The 8296-nt window shown below is 38.7% G+C and overlaps 1 non-coding gene across 1 annotated transcript; it reads right to left on the bottom strand.

The window, feature by feature from the left end:
• Positions 1-1092: 1092 nt before the first annotated feature.
• LOC141267251 (5S ribosomal RNA) lies at positions 1093-1212 on the bottom strand. Its single transcript, XR_012321260.1, has one exon. It is a non-coding gene; the product is annotated as a 5S ribosomal RNA (ribosomal RNA).
• Between the last annotated feature and the right edge of the window lie 7084 nt (positions 1213-8296).

The raw sequence follows: 8296 nt of genomic DNA, 5'->3' as shown, positions 1-8296 counted from the left end.
ATCGTGATATTGATACTTTGAGAAGTCGTCAGTAGAAAAAAATAACACAGGAAGAGTATTATTTTACAGTCTCCCATCCAAGTACTAACCAGGCCCGACCCTGCTTAGCTTCCAAGATCAGATGAGATTGGGCGTGTTCAGGGTGGTGTGGCCATAGGCAGAGACATGCCTCTCACTTGCTGCTTTTCTACTTTGACGTCTGGCTGCCGGCTGCCCTTTCCAGTGCTCAGCAAGACCAGGTCCTTTTGTGCTTTCCCTTCTCTTCAATTTTTTTGCTGGCTTCCTTAAAATGTCTTGTAGACACAACGCCTTACTCAGAGCCGCTGAGCTCACTGATCTGCTGCAGCGCTGTAGACGGAACGTCAGCTTCACGGCCAATGCCACAGGCCGGGAGCAGAGGCGAGACTCACCGGTAGACCCGGGTAGGGTGAGTAGAGCGCGGTTAGTTGCTTTCTAATAGCCTGCAGCCGGGGATTAACTTTTAATGAAAGGGAACAATCCCTTTGACTGTCTGCAGCGCGCCACACCTAGGAAGCGCACTCTCACACACAAGCCAGCATGCATACGTGCTCGCACGTGACAACACCCCCTATTTGCCTCTACAACCTCTCCGTCACCATGCGTCAGACTCTCCTGCCTGTTTTATGATTTCAGGGCCCTAGCAGGAATCACCCCCCCCCTCCCTAATTCCTTCCGCACCTTCCTTGCACTGAGGTTAGCTCTTTGTCAGCCGTCTGGCTTGGTTACAAAAGATTCTTTGCAGAGAAACATGTTACTTCTGCTGGCCCTCCCTAGGCGGCCGGCATCCAAAACCTTCCCTTGGCACCTTCTGAAAGCCTGGCCCCTTCACGGCCCCGGGTGCTTTTAACGCCATCATTTCCACACGGCGAGCTGCGGAGTCAATAAGCACTCCTAGCCGTGACAAGGAGCTCGGTGTCAGGCCTGCGTGAAGGCGGCTGGGTAGCGTACTTAGCTGCCAACTGGCTCAGAGGCCTTGGGGCTTCCATCTTCTAAGTTACTTAAGGTCGGTGTCCGGCAAGGCGCCGTTCCATGCTAGCCGAGCTGGGCAGTAGGGCAAAACATCATCAAAATGGTCTACAGCACCCGGTGTTCCCAGGAGGTCTCCCATCCAAGTACTGTCCGAGCCCAGCCCTGCTTTGCTTCCGAGATCATATGAGATCGGGCGTATCCAAGGTGGTATGGCCAGTAGAAGCTGCTTGATCCATCGCCCGGCCAGCTTTTCTCAGGATCGCTTGGTGGCGAGGAATCTGGCCGTGACGGGGCGGGCTCCGAAGGGTCCATGCAAAGTCTGTGCCATCCCTACAGGTGTGGTTTGTTTAGCAGTGATTCACCCGCCGCATCAGGTGTCTTCAAAAATGGCTCGGCGCAGGGTCTCCTGCAGCCTAAACCCTTCATCGCGGTAATGTGACAGAAAGAGCAAGCTGGACCCGTAACTTGGGGGCGGAGCGAGACGTCCAGGGGTTAATGAAGGAAGAGGGTGAGATGGTTGCCAGTGACTTTGAGCTGCTCTTCAGGGGGGAGGGTCGTGTTGCCTGCAAAGGTCTTCTGCTTGGGTTTACCGGTGGTTGCCTCCAGCCACGCGGGAGACGCTGGTCCTGGTGAAAAGGAGCCTAGCATTAAAAGTAAATAAGCAACAATGCTGGAGGCCCACGGTGATCAGAAGGATGCTGGTATTTTGCAGAGATGAAATAGCGCAAGAGAGAAAGCAAATGAAAAAAAGAAAAGAGAATGAATGTGTGCACTTGTGAAAGGGAATGGAAAAAAGGCATAGAAGAGAGTGCCCCCTGCTGGTGGAAGGAAGGAAAAAGCAAAAGCCTACAGCACCTGGCATTCCCAGGCGGTCTCTGTTAAATGGTTAATTATGGAAATTCATTTGGAATGTTAATCGATAATCATTTTTCTGAGTTCTATGCCTCAGCCATCGTGTCTAGTTGACATGCGCTATTTGTGTGTGTATTTTTGGTTCACTACCATATGTAGAACAGGTGTCCATACGACTGGCTATAAAAGCCCATGGTACAGAAAGGGGGGGCTCTCTTGCTCTGCCCACCCCACAAGACACAGAATCTTCATGCTGAGAAGCAGATGACATGTAGGCCTGGACACATGCTGGACAAAGACATGATTTACCAGCCAGGATCCAAGGAAAGATGGGTGAATCTCAACAATTAAGCTAATTATGGACAAATGGACTATTACTTTATAACTAATTATTGTATGTACCTGCTGCAATCTGATTCTTTTTAATGGACAATCCAAGAATAAATAGATACATTTTTTTATAAGAATATCGTGATATTGATACTTTGAGAAGTCCTCAGTAGAAAAAAATAATACAGGAAGAGTATTATTTTACAATGGTGAGCCAGCCAGTCCTGTTTTTTTGTTTTTTAAATTAAGTAAGTGAATTTCTTCCGTGAACAAGGGGGGAGTCCTGACGAGCTGAACAGCTGTTGTTCACGTGTCAGTAAATTCACTAGTTTGTCAAGAGAAGCAGAAAGGACCTACAGACTGAGGAAAGACAGGAAGCAGAGGTACTAACAAGGAACAGAATCACACAGGAAAAGAATCAGACGAACTGAAGACAGGACGTGCTGATAAAGAGAAGCCAAGGAATCTTAAGGTAAGCAAAATATGGATATAATTTCTTATTTTGCTAAACAAAGTAATATTAATTTCAAAGTTAATGTAGGAGATGACATAGAAGTTTTGTGGCTCAGTTTATACAAAGAATGTGAATTGCAGAATTTACAGTTAACTTCTAAATTGGTAAATAGAGACAAACAGAAATTGAGAAATATTCTACATTTGGTAGATTTTTTTCATAGTCTTGTGTTAGAGATTTCTAAGCAGGAAAATAGTGTAGAAGTGTCAGACGGTGATACTGATTCAGACTGTAATGTGGAAAATGAACAAGAAGCAAGACACGTGTCTGTAACTGAAGGTGACCTTGGGTCTGACCAAGAGACGGACATACAGAAACCTGATATGGGAGGAGACATGACTGACATACGAGAAACCGACATACTAGGTGATGTGGGAGGAGACGTGAGTGACGTAGGAGGAACGGACGTACAAGAGCCACTAAAAATATCAGAGAATTCTGGAATTACCCAGGCTCAACTCCAAATTAAAATGAGGAAAAATTTGCTGAAATTATACAAAATCATGCCAAAATATGATGTCAAAATCCATGCCTGTAGAAATTCAGAGACATTTGAGAGCTTCTCTGATAAGTTTGATTTATCCAATGAGGAGAGGAATCAATTATTTAAAATATGGATTCCTGTGACATTGTCCAGACGTTTACATTTAATGCCCTGTGAAAATGACTCTCCTAATGGATGGGAAAATGATTCGGACAGATTAAGATATTTGTTTTATTGTGTCACAAAGGATTTTCCCAACATAGAAGATCTGCAGAAACTAAGGATTGGTAGGAAGGAATGTACATATACATTCATATCCATATTTGAACGGTTGTACAAAGCTCTCATCAAAAATGGAAAAGTACAACATATGATAACAACTTTTGTACAAAAATTCAAATTCCTAAATTCAGTTTCCCAAGTTATGGCATCACAAAAAAATTCATTATTTGAATGTGCGCAGATGCTGGATTTTGTTAGAAAACATGAGAATCGTGAAAAGAAAATAAATCAAGCTAAATTTATAAAACCAGGAAAGGTAAAATCTTACCAAAAGCCAATATCAAACTCTCCTAGACTGAGTCATCCCCATAGTGAACTCTATCAAATACGCAGAAGATTACATATATGTTATAATCCATATCAGCCAGTGCAAAGATCCATCTCTCCACAGAATGAGTTAATTCTCAGTCAGAACTGTGATTCTCTAAAAAGGAAAATGGCTGAAACTGATGGACAGAGACAGGTGAGACGACCAACTCACAGTGACGTCACGGAATGTGGACAGAAGAGCAGGCAGTTCTCTGAGGTTTTGAAGGATAGAAAAATGTCTTTCCTAAATAGGGCGTTCCTGGAGATATTTGAGAGAGACAGAAGATTTGGTTTAGGGAGTGGCTAAGGAAAAACTGTAATTATAATGTTGTATCAAAATGTAATAAAATGTCTCAATATTTATTTATAATCTTATACAGTAAAATTGTAGTTACATAGTTTATAATAGTTCATATATATATGTATATATATATATATACACTTGTCTAAGTAGAGATTGCATATAATTGTATTTATATATACGTTTATAAGATATATATATATATTAATTAATAAATTAGAACTACATATCTATAAATTTAAGTAGCAATATTTTGAATTACATTAGAACCAACCAATATATGTATAAGATATTTAAATAATTCTGTTTCTGTATGAATTTGTTATTTAATTTTATTTTCTTATATTTCCTTAGAGTTTTCATTCCAAAGCAGGATTTGATCAAAGAACTCTAAAATGAATTTATTTCTTTATTCACACAGGAAGTGAAAAAATTGCATGATTTCATGTGTATAACGTTTTAAAATAATAACAATATATCTAGTTGAACTATAATATATATGTAATACTTATTAATTCTTTTGTGTTGCTAATATTTTCTGTGCATGAAGTGTTCGTGCAAATTAAAGTAGCTTTACAGCATGACGTGTGACAGCTGCGGCCTTTGAACTTTGAGCTAATAGTATAGGATCCCATTCATTCTATTTTCAACTGATGTAACTTAAGACCGGGCAGCCAGTGAAAAAAGAATCTAAGACAAGAGTTTTTTCAAGTGTCTGAAATTCCAGTGACTTACTCTCATATTATATAATATGTACTTGGGGAATAGTCAAAGAAATATAAAGATATTCAATTGATATGGCAATGCGCATTAATAAATTGGGATACAACAATTTTGGGTTAAATATATATATATATCTAAAACTTCATATGTGGAATGTTTGAGTTGAACAGATCTGTGAATGTCAGAGTGAAGGTGACGGATGAGCAAATCAGCAGCTGCTAAGTGTGATTGATGTGACAGAGGCCTCGTATGTTTGTATGTTTGAAAAAAAAAAAATGTTTCTTTATGTGAAGCTACAAAAATATATTTAATTCTGAGGAAATTATAATACATAATTAGGTATTATCTCCATATATATATTTCTATATTTCTTTAATAATTATTATTTCTTGATTTAACTAATAGTGGATAAGGGCAACCACACATCAAAATGGTTTACAAAGCAAATTTATATTTAGAATAATTTTACACATGATAATATTCTTGAATAACTATAATATTATTTTTAATGGTTACCTAAATAGGTACACACCTCTCTTTAGTCAAATCTATGCTACTCATCGATATGAAATTTATGCACAATATTTCTAGAAGAATAATTATTTTTAATTTGGTTCTGATATATACATAAATTTTATAAAATAATATTTTTGGTATTAAGGGGGAAAATGTGTTTTTGATCCTGATTGCATAATCACTTTTGATCAATACTTATTTTCCACACATTTTAATAAAGAAGAAATAATAATAAGGTACTATGGTATAATTAAGAAGGGTATTACATGCAAAGTTGCATAATTTAATATTTTTTGGTGGTACAAGGTTATGACAAATATGAAATTATCCAAATAATGGAGATATAAGGGTATTTTTTATGGAGAATATAATTACTCTGCATTTGTTATTAAAATTTAAAGGCCTTATTTTTATTTTTATTCTTATTTTTACTCTTAATTTTATTTTTCATTTTTAAAATTTTATTCTTACTTTATACTTCTTATTTTTCTATTTTTTCATTTTTTACTTCTCATTTGATTTTATTTGAGTTCAATATCTCAATTGAGAAAACACATTAATATTTAATAAAGTAATGTCTAATACAAGAGTATTGCTTCATTAAATATATATTGCTAAGGAAAAAAATGTTTACATTTTCTGAGTAAACACAACAATTCATTCATTCATTTATTCATTCATTCATTCATTCATTCATTCATACATTCATATATTTATTCATTTTGGTTCAGGAGTATACATTCTTTGATATTATTGGTTTAATAAAGATATAAAAACTTGTTTTTTCAAAATACACTGACACCTATGGGTTGGAAAAGGTAATTACACCTATGACATAAAAATGTTCTATCATATGGAGAACTTGATTGATAATGAATTATTATCTATTATTGTTTATTATTCCAAACATAATTTATTTTAATATTTTGATAATAATTAGATGGATATTACTGATTGCTATGGTACGCTGTAATATTATAGGTTAGGAAAAACTGCCAGATTTGGTATCAGATTAGGGAATGAAGACTTCAATCAAGACATCGCAATTATGAATTCTATCTTAATATAGACTTTTAATTTTTATAAATCAAAGAGATTCTCAAAAGTTACAAGAAGAAGCAACTGATATCCGGACGTCTCAGAAGGTAACAGGTGTGAATGCTGAGTGTTATAATAGACTGTGTCCATTACATACAATACAATTCACACCACTGATCACCAGGACGGCAGAGGACGATGATCCTATATGTACTGTGTTGTGTTCAAGTTTCATCACGTTCCAGTGGTTTCTTATTAGAGATGAGCGGTGTTCGACTAGAACTGTTCGCCAATCTCAAATTCGAGCTGTTTTGGGCGGTGTTCGAGTTGTTCGACGAACCCGAACGATTTGCAAAAAATTCGGCTGTTCGAGGTTATGTTCGATAACTGTTCGTGCACCAAAAGCGTGTCCTGCATGTCTGGCGCTATTTAGAGCACCAATCATGCAGGGATTGTCTGCCACTCACTGTAATGCCACAGCCATGGTGGTTGTGGCATTAGAGTGATTGCCCAAATCGATGGGAACTGTGCTCACAGTGAAACATGAAAAGCCGGCAATTCAGCAGCGGTACACCGGTACCCGACAATTTAGAACCGAAAGAATAGAGCATCACACATAGATTAGATAGATAGAAACATGTCAGTCACATATATAAGAAGTACAGTGACAGTGCTGATTACTGTACTTGTCATTTAGTGTAAAGGATTTATAAATAAAAATATTAGTGTTTTCATGCACCGTCTCTTTAAAAAAGCCGGCCGGCAATTCAGCAGCGGTACCCGACAATTTAGAATAGAAGGAATAGAGAATCACACATAGATTAGATAGATAGAAACATGTCAGTCACATATATAAGAAGTACAGTGACAGTGTTGATTACTGTACTTGCCATTTAGTGTAAAGGATTTATTAAAAAAAATAATAGTGTTTTCATGCACCGTCTCTTTAAAAAAGCCGGCCGGCAATTCAGCATCTGTACCCGACAATTTAGAATGGAAGCAATAGAGCATCACACATAGATTAGATAGATAGAAACATGTCAGTCACATATATATGAAGTACAGTGACAGTGTTGATTACTGTACTTGTCATTTAGTGTTAAAATAAAGGATTTATTTAAAAAAAAATTGGCGTGGGATCCCCCATAATTTTAGTCTCTAGCGGAGGTTAAGCAGACGGCTGGGGCAGTTGTTTGAAGCCTGGGAAGGGGTAGTACCCACGGAGCTTCCCAGGCTACTAATATCAGCCCCCAGCTGAATGCCTAGCCTTTACTAGCTATTAAAATGGGGGACCCCCCAAAAAATTGACGTGGGGTCCCCCCTATTTTAATAGCTAGCAAAGGCTAGGCAGACAGCTGGGGGCTGATATTAATAGCCCAGGAAGGGTGCCATGAATATTGGCCCCCTCCCAGGCTAGAAACACCAGCCATCAGCCGCCCCAGAAATGGCACATCCATAGGATGCGCCAATTCTGGCACTTAGCCTCGCTCTTCCCACTGCCCTGTAGCGGTGGCAGTGGGGTAATAGGGCTGGGGTTGATGTCAGCTTATAATGCCAGCTGACATCAAGCCCAGGTTAGTAATGGAGAGGCGTCTATAAGACACCCCCATTACTAACCCCATAGTCAAAGTTAAAAAAAAACACAAACACCCAGAATAAAGTCCTTTAATTGAAATAAAGACACAATTCTTTATTGATCTAAATTAAACCATACTTACAATCACGCCCATTCCAGCTGAAGCCAACGATCCCCTGCAATAAAAGAAAAATAATAAAGCAACATAATCCTTACCTTCCCATGGTTCCCACGACAGCTTCAGCTCTGCTACATCGAGATGACAGGCTGGACCGCAGCAGAAAGCTGCCATCCAGCCTGTCATCCTGCAGGCACTGAGAAGCGCAGGCTTGCTTGTGCTGCTCAGCGTCTCTCTGTGACGGCATCCAGATGAGCCGAGTT

The sequence above is a fragment of the Phyllobates terribilis genome, unplaced genomic scaffold (genome assembly GCF_046119375.1).
Source record: "Phyllobates terribilis strain yellow unplaced genomic scaffold, ASM4611937v1 Scaffold_4__5_contigs__length_816908805, whole genome shotgun sequence".
Taxonomy (NCBI): domain Eukaryota; kingdom Metazoa; phylum Chordata; class Amphibia; order Anura; family Dendrobatidae; genus Phyllobates; species Phyllobates terribilis.
The sequence above is the reverse complement of the archived record's forward strand: the minus strand, read 5'-3'. Positions and strand labels throughout refer to the sequence as shown.